Here is a 14,433-nt window from a genome sequence, read left to right as displayed (position 1 = left end):
TATTTATGGAGGCAGCGTCGCCATAAGTGGCTGTTAGGGATTCTCAACTTTAACCTTCAACCACGAAATTTTTATTCATATTGATGAGAAATTCGGTGTTATTGTACACTTTATTTGCTCCGACGCGGTTAGACATTAACAGTCACTTCTTTATTGGCATAGAAGATGTGCTGCAATTGTGAAAATCAAGTCTGATTCGGAAATAATCTTTAACCGCCTTCCTTTGCGCTTTCGTTTGTTAGACCCACGAATGCGCAGCCCAGAGTCCGTACAATCAAAAATTATTACAAGTTCGTAATTCCGACAGCCAATCGTTGACGGATTTTAAAGCAATCACAGACAAAAAATGGGCCCCTACGTGTACCTAGCAAATTCTAGTGACGCTATCGTTTGATGCGAATGTATCTGTTTGGTTTTGACGTGCTGCCTGCACCCTGAACCTCGTAGTTAGTAGCAGCCCTGTACGACTTGGAAACGACCTGAGTTCTTTAATGTCTTCCTCCTGCGAAAAGGTTATTTTTACCAAGTGACCCCACCCATTTTTCGGCTGAAGCGAGGTGTGTCGGAGATCAAACTACTGTCTTACAGACGTACTTTCTATATATTAATATAACATCATTAAAGTTATCCATACGACCTGATCAAGGTTTGGTTACCGCATTACACACTTTATAATAGTTATGTAAATTAACATGAAAACTGCTGTTTCTTAATATTATCACGTACTAGATCAGAGTCAATGTTGAGAATGTGCAGTAAACTTTCATTTAACATCAATTAAATTACAGATGACGATTATTGATGAGGTTTGATGCAACGACATTGATAAAAATATTTAGTTTTAGTTGATTGGTAAATGCGCTAAATGTTAATTAGTTAGCACTTTCCTAGAAAATGAGTCGCTGGGAAAATATACATATATGATATTTACAACACCATCTTATTTGAATAACAATTTTAATTGTAGAGACAGCGTTGTTCTTTGCGATGCAGATTAATAACTTTTCTCATTTAAATGCAGATGGCTAAAAGTGTCAGTCATACAATTTCCGCTGCCTACGAACACTATTTCACGATGCGGAACTCAAACTGACAAATATTAATCAGACAACTGTACTTGCATGCCATCTTGCAGTCATCAATTAGAATTTTTTAACTACGTACCGTAATGCTTATTAGCCCCAGGCGGCTCAATAATATGAACGGCTGTATGAAAAACTGTTATGAATTTTTTCACCTCCTCAAATAAGAAGGTTGTAGCGGCCGCTACAGTTTCAGTAGCGGTAGCGGTAACGGCGCTACATTTAAGCAATTGTAGCGGTAGCGCCCGCTACATTTAGAGCATGTAGCGGTAGCGGCGCTACATTTAAGCAATTGTAGCGGTAGCGCCCGCTACATTTAGAGCATGTAGCGGTAGCAGTTCATTTCACATTTCCAAGTAGCGCTGCCCAGCTCTGTAATCACAGCCTCCTGAGTGATGAGTCCTGACTGTGTCACGCGTGCAGCCCTCAGAAGGAAGTAGTCTCCCTTGCAATCGAGATTTTCTTCTCTCATTTTTAATGTCGACAGATTTCGAGGATAGGCTATAGGAAAATCTGCTCCGATAACAATTTTCAGGCTACTACATCTTTCAATAAATTCTCTTACAGGATGCTTCATTCTTCGCTGCTTATTGCTATGTTTTTGAATTCTAGGTTTCTTTCTTGTGCAAAACATTTAATAGGATTCCGATACGAGACTCTCGCATAAGTCTATTAATCGTGGATACTGTTGTCATTGCTATAAAACTCTGTACGTGTCAGAATATCATTTGACATGCAGCTTGTATGAGCCCAACTTATTTTTCAAAAGTTTCATGAAATTCTTTTAATCCACGAATAAATCCCCGTTTTTTTGTGTCAATTATTAAGCACGGTCCTAGAGTTTTTCTTCAGTTGCCTCACCGCAATTCGCCGTTGGCTCCAAAACATGCTGTGATCGAGTACAACTTGGAGGTCGGAGAGGAGCCGCGTTTCGCCAGTTATCAACGCCTGCCATCGTCATCTAACCGGCAATTTTCATTAGTTAGATGTATTCATTTATCTGCAGCCGTTAGTATCCTGAGAATCACGTAGATTTACTGTTAGAATAATTCAATCGATTGAACAGTTTCATCGTCGCCTTCGAGTTTATCGCCAGGCGGGAGTTCGGGGCTCGGCGCAGGGCTGCACAGAATAGCAGAGCAGGGCTACACTACCTTCGCTGTGGTGTGCTGATTCGCTCCTTGGGTGCATGCAAAATTTTATCAATCTTATCCAAGCTACTGAAGTTTGGCATCGTTTAGGTTCAAGGCGACCACCTGAAGGGAAATTAGTACTAGACAGACAATCAACGTCCAACTCGAGGAAGGCATGCGCATGAAACGCGCCTGAGCAGCCGAAGATGATCACCGCACTACAGCGCATGCATTCACCTCGAACCTCGTAGTGCCCAGCTGAGAGCGACTCCAGCTTAATTGAACATTTTATTTGGTAAATACGGCAATGAATTTTGAGTTAGAGACTCGTATAGGTCTTTGCATTTTGATAACGGCGAAGATCCATGTTCACAGTCGGTGAAATATTTTTCCCGAAGCATTTTTACATAAACTCTGAAATAATCATCAGGTAATGTTGTCCATTTACCAATGTCCACTAACCAACAAGATACTAATCCTACCAATATTAGTTATTGACCCTTACGGTTACGGGCTCCAAATAATTATAAAGTTCGTTGAATATATGCGCGTTATATCACAAATAAAGGGTGGAAGTGACTGATATATTAATATTACTGAACATGCAATTGGTTTTCCAAATTTGAGCACAGACTAAACTATTCCTGCCGCTCATATGGAGGTCTGATGACTGTTGCACCAAGAACCAAATTCTGATTTACAAAATGTACTGCGAACCTACATCACCAACCATAGTATTAAAATCACTTGTTTGCTTAAATCGCAAGTTAACTAGGAGTTTAAAAGCAAGGATAATACCACAAAAATTCGCCATATCTTTATAAGAGAAAACGTTTCGGAGTCCAGCTCCATCGTCAGTTCATACTAACACAAAGTTCAGTTCAGAAGAAGTTCAGTCCTAGAAACACAAATACAATCAATAAGTAAACTAAAATGCACGGTCAGGTTTCAAAACGGAAAATAATTAAATAAGACATGCAATTAACGCTAGTAAACGGCCTATCTATTTACTATTTCAAGAGGAAAGGAGCAATAAGCGGCATTCAGGCTAGGCTTCTATTTGAATATATAAAGGGATTCTAAAATTCTTCCACATCCGGTGTTACGATCTACGAATTTCAGAATCTCTGTATATATTCAAACAGAAGCCTAGTCTGAATGCCGCTTTTAGCTCCTTTCCTCTTGAAATAGTAAATAGATAGGCCGTTTACCAGCGTTAATTTCATGTCTTATTTAATTATTTTCCGTTTTAAAACTTGACAGATTTTACTTTACTAATTGATTGTATTTGTGTTTCTAGGACTGAATTTCTTCTGAACTGAACTTTGTTTTAGAAACTAACGATGGAGCTGGATTCCGAAACGTTTTCTCAGGTAAATATATGGTGAATTTTTGTGTATTGTCTTTGCTTTTAAATTCCTGTCCAACCATAGTTTATTGAAATGGCTTTATTATTAACATTCGGAACATGTATCAAACTTTCTGATTATTTTAGAGTAATTTCCTCATACAAGATTTTTTTTCAGAATTCGATCCAACAACGATCCATAAGGACAAAGGCGTGCCACGATTCAGATTGAATAAAATCAAATGGAATTGTAGTAGGAAGATCACATAGTTCGAGCAATTGATCCAATGACGTTCTAGTTCCAATAACGATCCAATAGTCGCAATTATCGAGAAATTTAACCTGCGTAGTGAAATGAGTTTCTTTTTTCATGATATATGTTAAAGGTTCGTAGGCGTGTATATTCAGTTATTATAAGTAAAACACGCTTGAGCGTCTGAAACTGTTTTTTGGTGGACATTTACGGGATTTTTCCTGAGTGTCTCGCCTATTTGTACAATTACAAATGGGAAGCACTGGCTCAGCCACAGCCTTCAGAGACCAGACTGAGTCACGTGTACAGTTCTCAAAAGAAAGTAGTCTCCCTTGCAATCGAGAGTTTCTTGTCTCGTTTTTATTGCTTGCAGATTTCGAGGGTAGGCTATAGGAAAATCAGTTACGATAACAATTTGCAGGCTATTACGTTTTCCAATAAATTCACTTGTAGGATGCTGCATTATTCACAGCTTCTGATTATTTTTAGGTTTATTTATTGTGAAAAACATTTAATAAGATTCCCATACTCAACTCTCGCATAAGTCCTTTAATCGTGGATACTGTTTTCATTGCGATATAAGTATAACTCCGTGTGTGTTGTCAGGAAATGACAGAAAAAAAGAAAATTGCAGCATGTTAACTTGAAACCTGTCGTGATGCCTCTCATTTGCAAAATCCATATCGATGTTTGGGAAAATTCGATTGTTTTAATAATTGATTGCAGGTTAAAATCGTGTGAGTTGACGACACTAACAACAAGCTCAAATAATTGAATATGCCCATAAAATGTTCTCATATCTAATATATTCAGTAAAAATGTATCCATAAAATAAAGACAGCACTAAATTTTAGGAAATTATTTATTGTAATTATTTAAAGGCGGGATGCAAGCCGGTTTATTCGGAAGCGACTGGTAGTAACCGCGGTTATTTGTTACATGATGCAGGAGCATATGTTCAGTCTTAAAAGGCCTAGCAAATTACGGACCAGGCAATAAGTCCAGCAGCTATCTCAATCAATCGTCAGTTATGGAAAGATCGGGTTCCAAAGGCCGGATCCCTTGTGAATCAAGTCACGAAAAGTTCAAGAAGCGGCAACAGGCCATGGGCCTATTTCTTCAACGCCGACACTTCTATTCTATGAAGACTTAGCAACCGCGTAGGAGTAATACGTAATAATCTATGATGGAGATATTCATCAATCATCTTTTTGCGTTATTATCATCACTAAGAACATTATTTTGTAAGATTTTAGTCACTCATTCATAGCGAGCCTGACTGCGTTAGTATCCTGATAGTCACGTAGATTTGCTCGCATGTCGGGAGTTTGGGGCTCATTGCAGGGCTGAACCTCTACTACTGTCTTCGCTGTGGTGGCGGAAAGCTTACACCAAGGCGCTGAGTCGCTCCTTTGGTGCATGTGAAATTTTATTAATTTATTAATGAAGTTTGGCATCACTAAGGTTTAAGGTGACCATCTGAATGGAAATTAGTACCAGACAGACAATCAAAGTTCAACTCGAGGAAGGCATGCGCATGAAACGCGCCTGAGCAGCCGAAGATGATCACCGCACTACAGCGCATGCATTCACCCCGAACCTCGTAGTGCCCAGCTGAGAGCGATTCCAGCTTAATTTAACATTTTATTTGGTAAATACGGCTATGAATTTTGAGTTAGAGACTCATATAGGTCTTTGCATTTTGATAACGGCGAAGAACCATGTTCACAGTCGGTGAAATATTTTTCACGAAGCATTTTTACATAAACTCTGAAATAATCATCAGGTAATGTTGTCCATATACCAATGTCCACTAACCAACAAGACACTAATCCTACCAATATTAGCTATTAGCCCTGACAGGCTCCAAATAATTATAAAGTTCATTAAATATTAGCACAATATCTACATATGAAGGGTGGAAGTGAATCATGTATCAATATTACTGAACATGCAAGTGGTTTCTCAAATTTGAGCACAGACTGAACTATTCCTGCTGCTCATATGAAGGTCTGAAAACTATTGCACCAAGAACCAAATTCTGATTTAAAAGTGTACTGCAAACCTACATCACCAACCATAGTATTAAAATCACTTGTTTGCTTAAATCGCAAGTTAACTAGGAGTTTAAAAGCAAGGATAATACCACAAAAATTCGCCATATCTTTATAAGAGAAAACGTTTCGGAGTCCAGCTCCATCGTCAGTTCATACTAACACAAAGTTCAGTTCAGAAGAAGTTCAGTCCTAGAAACACAAATACAATCAATAAGTAAACTAAAATGCACGTAATGCAGGTATATGAGCGATGATTGTTTTTAATGCATGTGGCCAGTCTGTCAATTTACATGCGGTTCTGTAATGATTTACAAGCAGTTCCGTCAGAGTAATGATTTACATGGAACGATAGAAGGAAGAAATATATGAAAAAGTTGATGTCGTATTAGTATAATATTGATTTACAAAAGCAACATAACTTTCTGAGCCCTAGATTCAACAACAGGTACGAAATTTGTAACTGCAGGCACTACCAAACTTCACCTGCTGAGCTCACATGCATCATCTTCTTCTTTCTTCTTCTTTTCAAGGTGTCCACGTTGGGTGGACTGAAAGCCACAGGACAGCCACAAGGATGACCGTTGGGCCTGAGAGCTTATGTTACCACATGCATCATGTCGGCAATTCTGTTTTAATGCCACACCGCGTTCTTGTTCAACAATATGGCCGGCAAGTTAGGTGCCATCGTCTCACTAAGTCGGGAGAAATTAGCACTCCTTCGCATTGTACTTTTATCTATGAAAATTTAGCTGCTACCAATTTTTTCCCCGAAATATCTGGGAGAGAAAAACACATTTTCATGTAGTCAACTGAACCAATGTTTTGTCATAAATTTTCCTCATTATCTATGTTCTATGTTAATTACGACTATGTTAATTTTAATTTCTATGTTAATTGTTTCCTTGTGAGATGCTATTTTTAAGAATGATGCGAGGCTTGCACTGTGAAGAATAACATCGAGAGCATTTTCCAAATATAGACTTTCCGTTATTAGTTTTGTTAAGATTAGGGCTCCTTCGGTGTGATTAACATAAGGGGAAGTTCAGTAAAGTGGAACAAATTTTATAAATTCCAGGAAAAAATATGATAGAAGCCCCTCACAAAATAATATTTACTGTGTGAATCGGGTATATTTAAATCAAAATAAACAAAGACTTGAGAGCGATAATTAATTTTGGAATGAAAACTCAGTAGTTACGATAAATGTCGAAAATAGAAATATATATTTCATGTGAGACGAAATGTTTTAAAGTGGGACTATTTTCTGTGCATCAACGACTCATGTCTACATCAGTTATACCTAAAATAACGCTATGTCATCAGTATCCGTGCACCTATGTCGGTGCCTTCTCGTATTATTTGTGAATCTTTTCTCTTTAACTTATCTGATAGAAATTTTGGAGGCAGAAATGCCCATGAAACTCGAGCGAACATGTTGAAAGATTGAATTAGTTGCGTGTACTGCTGGGCCGGTCACAGCTCAGCTACAGCAAATTATTTAATTTTAAAATTAAATGTATCCTGATCTCGCCATTGACATTTTTACATAGTATCTCATTCAATTAGTTTCTATAAAGGATATGGATATAAAAAACAGTTGCGTCATTAACTATATTGTTAAAAAACTTTGGACTGTTTCTGGAGATTTCTATTCTCATCTAAGATCCAGTCACATTTGAAGTAATATTTGCGTCATGTATATTGATTTTAACATTCATATCCCCGTCAAGGCCATATGAACTTCAATAACTGTAAGCCTCATGAGAGCTGAACTCTTAGTTTTGGAATCGCCACTTCGGATCCGACTTCGGGTCCCAAAGGCCGGATCCCTTGTGTAATCAAGTCACGAAAAGTACAAGAATCGACAACAGGTCATGGGCCTATTTCTTCAATGCCGACACTTCAATTCTATTTTATTCTCTAACTCGCTTGCCAACTCGTCTGCAGCGTGAAACGTAAAACTTAACTTTTCGCTGGACCGAACTACTCAATAGTACCTCAAAACTGAACGGATCTGCTTGACATTTGCAATTTAGTTATATAAATCATAGCCCTGCGAAAGAAACAATTTCAGATATATGCATTATTTCGTTTTCAATTAAAACGAATAAACGCAAAGTTTAGGCGACCGAACAACTCATAAGTCCATCAAAACTGAACGAATCTGTTTGAAATTTGGAATATAAGAACAACACTAATGAAGCGGAAGGTCTAAATTATTGAAAATTTCTCAAATCATTATTCACCCACAATGGACGGGAGGTCTCAGGCGGCGGGCTAGCGAAGCTGGCAAGAAAAGAGTCGACGTTAACAACTAAAGAGACTAAATGATAATTTAGAGATAGGAAAAATGCTACAACAACGAAGACTCTCGTACAAGAGGTCAGGTAGAAGTCAGGTGTCAATTTCTCCACTAATTCCCTAGAATTAATGCTTCTGAACATAATATGATCTATTTGTATCTGTTTAATTTAGGTATTGATAGTGAGAACTGTGAAGTTTTAAGTCATGAAGTAGTATATTTAGTGCACCATCCGATCGTATTCTGGAACAATGAGTTTTTTATAGTGTTCAGTAATAAGGCATTCGTGTCCAATTTTCTTCCAGCTCAATTGCCAGTTTTATTTTAGAGAGGTGAAATAATTCTATTTTTGAACCCTAAACCGTCGATAAGACGGAAGGGTTGTAAGAATTTAGTCATCGGAACCTGTGATGTCCAAGCGTCGATGCTAAGAGATGGAAATAGGTGATAATAATGAGCGAAGGAGGCTTATATTAATTAATAAAAGCACTGATAATAAACTTTATTTTTTTCAGTGTACCTAAACTTACTCTCGAGTCTGAATATGTTGCAATGAATGGACGATTCATTCAACGATTTTGAAGATATCAACAATAGTTTTCGAGTAGTTTTTGCAGAACGGTTCAAAGAGTCAACATACATATTCATATCAATGCCCCTATAGGAGCGTGAAATTGAAATCTTCTTCTAACTTAAGACATACAGACATTTGTTATAAGATTTACCAGGGAGTGTATCATTGTGAGTTTAGTGTTGTTAGGGAATTGTTTGCATTAAATATAAGCTCGATAAATTGTTAGATCTTAACGATCCGATAGATCATTATGATTCTCGAGACATCATGTTAAAATAGAGGTTTAATTTATATCCACGTATTAGGCTCTGGAATTTTATCACGAGAGATAGAATTCACTCAAAGCTGGTACGACAACTGCATATGGATTTTTAATGGCTAATTTGTGTGTTCGTGCGTCCGACTGGATGTTCATCTCACAACATTCAAATTATGGACGCTATTTTTTGTACTCTGAGCCCTAAATAGGTATTGAGCGATAATTGTTTGTAATGCATATGGACAGTTTATCTATAGTACTTTGTATATTTCATGAGGTAATATATAAATACACATGCCGGCAATTCAATGCAAATGAGATGCCAACCTCCGCGTCATTCAAGATCTATTCTCCTTTTAAGAACTTTTGTATGTGCAATCTAGGAACTTTTATCCAATCCATAAAACAACTTTTACATCTTCAGGATAGTTAAAAAATAATTGCCAACAATTCCATGCTTAGATTAAAAAAGGAAACTGTTCATGTCGCTAATTCAAAGTTATCAAATCGGCTACGAGTACGACAAAATGATTAACTAGTGACAGCGACATAATATCACAGAAATTGTTTACAATATTAATAACATAAAAGCTATACATGTAGAAGTTAAATTCATTGATTAACATGACAACGTAATTTGTATGTATTTTATGTTAAAAATTTACAGCTACGTGTAATTTTTAAATTAAATTAATTCTAATCTCACCCATCGACATTTTTACATAGTATCTCGTCGAATCGGTTTCTAGCAAAGATATGAATATAAAAAACAGTTGCGTCATTAACTTCATTGTTAAATATTTAAGACTGTATCTGGACATTTCATATGTTGCCGCAACTTTTCGTTTTTTTTCAACTAACTTTCAAAACTAACTAACTTTACCTGCCCTGTGATAGGAAGCTTGATAGCTTTATTTCGTTTTCAATTAAAACGCATACATAGAAGCAATTTTTATGCAGCCGAACAGCTCATAAGTTCTTCAAACCTGAATATAAAAACTACACCAGCGAAGCGGAAGGTCTATATTATTTAAAGTTTCTCAAATCAATAATCACCCACAATGGACGGGAAGTCTCAAGTGGCGGGCTAGCGAAGCTGGTACGAAAAGAGTCAACGTTAGCATAAAAACTCAAAGAGACCAAGTGACAATTGAGGGATATTAGAAATGTATCAGCAACGAAGACACTCGTACAAGAGGTCAGGTACAAGTCAGGTGCCAATTTCTCCACTAATTTACTAGAATTAATGCTTCAGAACATAATATGATCTATTTGTGACTGTTTCAGTTAGTATTGATACTGCCAGCTGCGAAGTTTGAACGCCGTGAAGTAGTATAGTTTTGTTAGCCATACAAATGTTTTCTGATACGGTGGGTTTTTTTGTGGTGTTCAGTAGTCTGTTATATCTATTATATGTTGTCATTATCGATATTACTCCCTGTTCGCAAATATTTTATTTTTGTCTTCCCTGCTCGCAAATATTTTATTTTTGAACTCTTATTCGTCGATGAGACGGTAATAAGGATGATAGTTAAAGCTAGGATTTAGTAACGTCACAGCATGGAACATGACGGGTGGTAATAGGTAGTAATAAAGAGTGGAGGAAACTTACATTAATTTAATTAATAGAAATACTGATAATAAACTTGCTTTCTCTCTCAGTGTACCTCAACGGCTCTGAATATGGTGCAATGAATGGACGATTCATTCAACGATTGTTGAATATATCAGCAATCGTTTTTGAAGAGTTTTTACGGAACTGTTCAAAGAGTCAGCATATTTATTCATATCATATCTCTAGAAGCGTGAAATTAAAATCTTCTGAAAAACAGAAATATATAAAGATATTTGGCAAGTTCTATACAGCAATCATCGTGATTTTAGTGTTGTTTTAGAATTGTTTGCCTCAAATATAAGCGTCTTGAATTGTTAGATCTTATCGTTTCAAATGATCATTATAATTTTCGAGACATGCTAAAATAGGCGAGCATTTCATATTTACGAAATAGGCAATAAAATTTTATCACCAAATCTGGATTTCACCCATAGCTGGCACGAAAAATAAACATGTGTTTTCGTAGGCTAACTTTCATGTTTATGCGTCCGGCCGGATGTTCATTTCACAACATTCAAATCGTGAACGCTATTTTTGTACTCTGAGTCCTAATTAGGTATATGAGCGATGATTGTTTTTAATGCATGTGGCCAGTCTGTCAATTTACATGCAGTTCTGTAATGATTTACATGCAGTTCCGTCAGAGTAATGATTTACATGGAACGATGGAAGGAAGAAATATATGAAAAAGTTGATGTCGTATTAGCATAATATTGATTTGCAAAAGCAACGTAACTTTCTGAGCCCACGATTCAACAACAGGTACGAAATTTGTAACTGCAGGCACTACCAAACTTCACCTGCTGAGCTCACATGCATCATGTCGGCAATTCTGTTTTAATGCTACACCGCGTTCTTGTTCAACCATATGGCCCGCAAGTTAGGTGCCAATTTCTCACTAAGTCGTGAGAAATTGACACTCATTCGCATTGTACCTATATCTATGAAAATTTAGCTGCTACTAATTTTTTCCCCGAAATATCTGGGATAAAAAAATACTTTTTCATGTAGTCAACTGAATCAATGTTTTGTGATAAATTTTCCTCATTATCTATATTCTATGTTAATTACGACTATGTTAATTTTAATTTCTATGCCAATTGTTTCCTTGTGAGACGCTATTTTTAAGAATGATGAGAGGCTTGCACTGTGAAGAATAACATCGAGAACATTTTCCATATTTAGACTTTCCGTTATTAGTTTTGTTAAGATTAGGGCTCCATCGGTGTGATTAACATAAGGGGAAGTTCAGTAAAGTGAAACAAATTATATAAATTCCAGGAAAAAAAAGATAGGAGCCCCTCACAGAATAATATATACTGTGTGAATTCGGTATAATTTATTCAAAATAAACGAAGACCTGCGAGCGATAATTAATTTTGGAATGAATCATCAGTAGTCACGATAAATGTCGACAACAGAAATATATATTTCAGGTGAGAGACGAAATGTTTTCAGAGTGAGACTATTTTCTGTGCATCACCGACTCATGTCTACATCAGTTATCCCTAAAATGACGCTATGTCATCAGTATCCATGGACCTATGTCGACACCATCTTGCGCTTTAATTTATTTTTAAATATTAAAGAAAATTGCGATAAATTTTGAAGGCTGATATGCCCGTGAACGTAAGCGAATATGTTGAAAGATTGAAATACTTGCTTTTGCTACTGTGCCGGTCGCAGCTCAGCCACAGTAAAATGTTACATTTTTAAATTAAATGAAGCCTGATCTCGCCATTGACATTTTGAGTCATAGTATCTCATTCAATTAGTTTCTATAAAGGCAGAGCTGGGCAGCGCTACTTTGAAATGTAGCGCCGCTATACCGCTACATCCACTAGATTGTAGCGAGCGCTACCGCTAGTCAGTAAAATGTAGCGCCGCTACAATGGGCAAAATTGTTGGAAATCTCTAAATATTTATTGTTCTGCTATTGGGATTTACTCATAAACATTTAATGATAATAAAACATTTTCAAAACATATCAATGCAACTCTATTGCAATTAAACTAACCGAACTAGTACGGGTTAGATACAGTAAATAAAACTTACAGTTATTTTTATGTTTTACTTTCCCTATACATGGATGTCTACTTTAATCTACCAATCTCAAAAATTATCCACATATACAAACAAAAAATCAGTCTTTTATTTGTATATATATGTGGATTATTTTTGAGATTGAGGTTAGAGTAGACATCCATGTAGGGAAGGTGAAATATAAAAATAACTGTGTAAAAATAACTGTAAGCAAACTGAAACATTTAAAAATATAGCCCAGTACCCACAGCAGTGAGTGACAGTGAGCGCATTTTCTCGTCGGCGAAAACGTGAAGTCACGGACGGACGGACATGGCAAGCACAATAGTGCATTTTTTTGATAAATGAGAAAACGCGCTGTATGTGCATGGTAACTGGTAACAACTGAACTCGATTACTGAATTCATACCAGTGATTCACTGGTAAAGATTGTTAAAATACATGTATGTGCATAATATTAGAGTATTAACAGCGAAATGCATCTTAGCATCGATGCTCTTTCTGCAGTAGGGGTAATTAGACCTAGTTTGAATATGGCTTAAACTTAAACTTAGAATTGAAAAGGTTGGTCTCGGCATGGAGTCCTGCGACTCAGTGATAAATTATCGGTGCACAATAATAAAAAGTCCTCTTTGCAAGGCTGCTGAAGAGACTGTGTTCCCGAACTCCGGTCTTTTTTCTGCAGGAATGTTAAGAAGCGTTCCGTGACTCGAGAATTTTTTAGGAATTATGACAGACAAAGGCATCAATAATAGTGCAAATCAAGTCTGATTCGGAAATAATCTTTAACAGCCTTCCTTTGTGCTTTCGTTTGTTAGACCCACGAATGCGCAGCCCAGAGTCCGTGCAATCAAAATATGTTACAAGTTCGTAATTCCGACAGCCAATCGTTGACGGATTTTAAAGCAAGACTCGGCAATCACAGACAAAAAATGGGCCCCTACGTGTACCTAGACAGCAACGTATACTTAGGCCGCTACGTTCATTTAGGCCACTACGTGTGCTTAGGCCGATGCGTGTACTTAGACCGATACGTGTACTTAGGTCACCACGAGTAATTTATCCGCTACATGTACTTAGGCCATTACGTGTACTTAAGCTGCTACGTGTACTATAAAGGCCGCTACGTGTACTTAAGCCGCTGCATGAATATAGGCCGCTACGTGTACTTAGGCCGCTACGTGTACTTAGGCCGATACGTGTACTTAGGCCACTATGTGTACTTAGGCTGCTACGTGTACTTAGGCCGCTACTTGCACTTAAGTCACTACGTGTACTTAGGCTGCTTACGTGCATTTAGGCCACTACGTGTACTTAGGCTGCTACGTGTGCTTAGGCCGCTACGTGTACAAAAGTCGCTACATGGATATAGGCCGCTACGTGTACTTAGGCCGCTACGTGTACATAGGCCGCAACATATACCTAGGTCGCCATGTGTACCTAGGCACGTATTTCAACGCCGACACTTCTATTCTATTCTATTCTAATACTTAAAAATTCTTTCTGCAGGTATGAAATTTTTACCTGATATTGATATATTTAAATACTTTCTCGTTACCTGAACTTAGCTGCATCGTTCCAGACTGACTGGCCTGACTGAATTGCAACACAATGTAGCGACCACGTATATATATATATATATACTTCCTTTAGTTATCTCCGCAAGTCATTTGTTACAATGCGAACTGAAGTCAAAATCTGGTCATCATCCAATTTTTTTAGTTAATTTACCAATAAAATAAAGTTTTTATATATGATTATGCATTT

The sequence above is a fragment of the Hyalella azteca genome, unplaced genomic scaffold (assembly GCF_000764305.2).
Source record: "Hyalella azteca isolate HAZT.00-mixed unplaced genomic scaffold, Hazt_2.0.2 contig11938, whole genome shotgun sequence".
In the NCBI taxonomy this organism is placed as follows: domain Eukaryota; kingdom Metazoa; phylum Arthropoda; class Malacostraca; order Amphipoda; family Hyalellidae; genus Hyalella; species Hyalella azteca.
Note: the sequence above shows the minus strand (reverse complement) of the source record.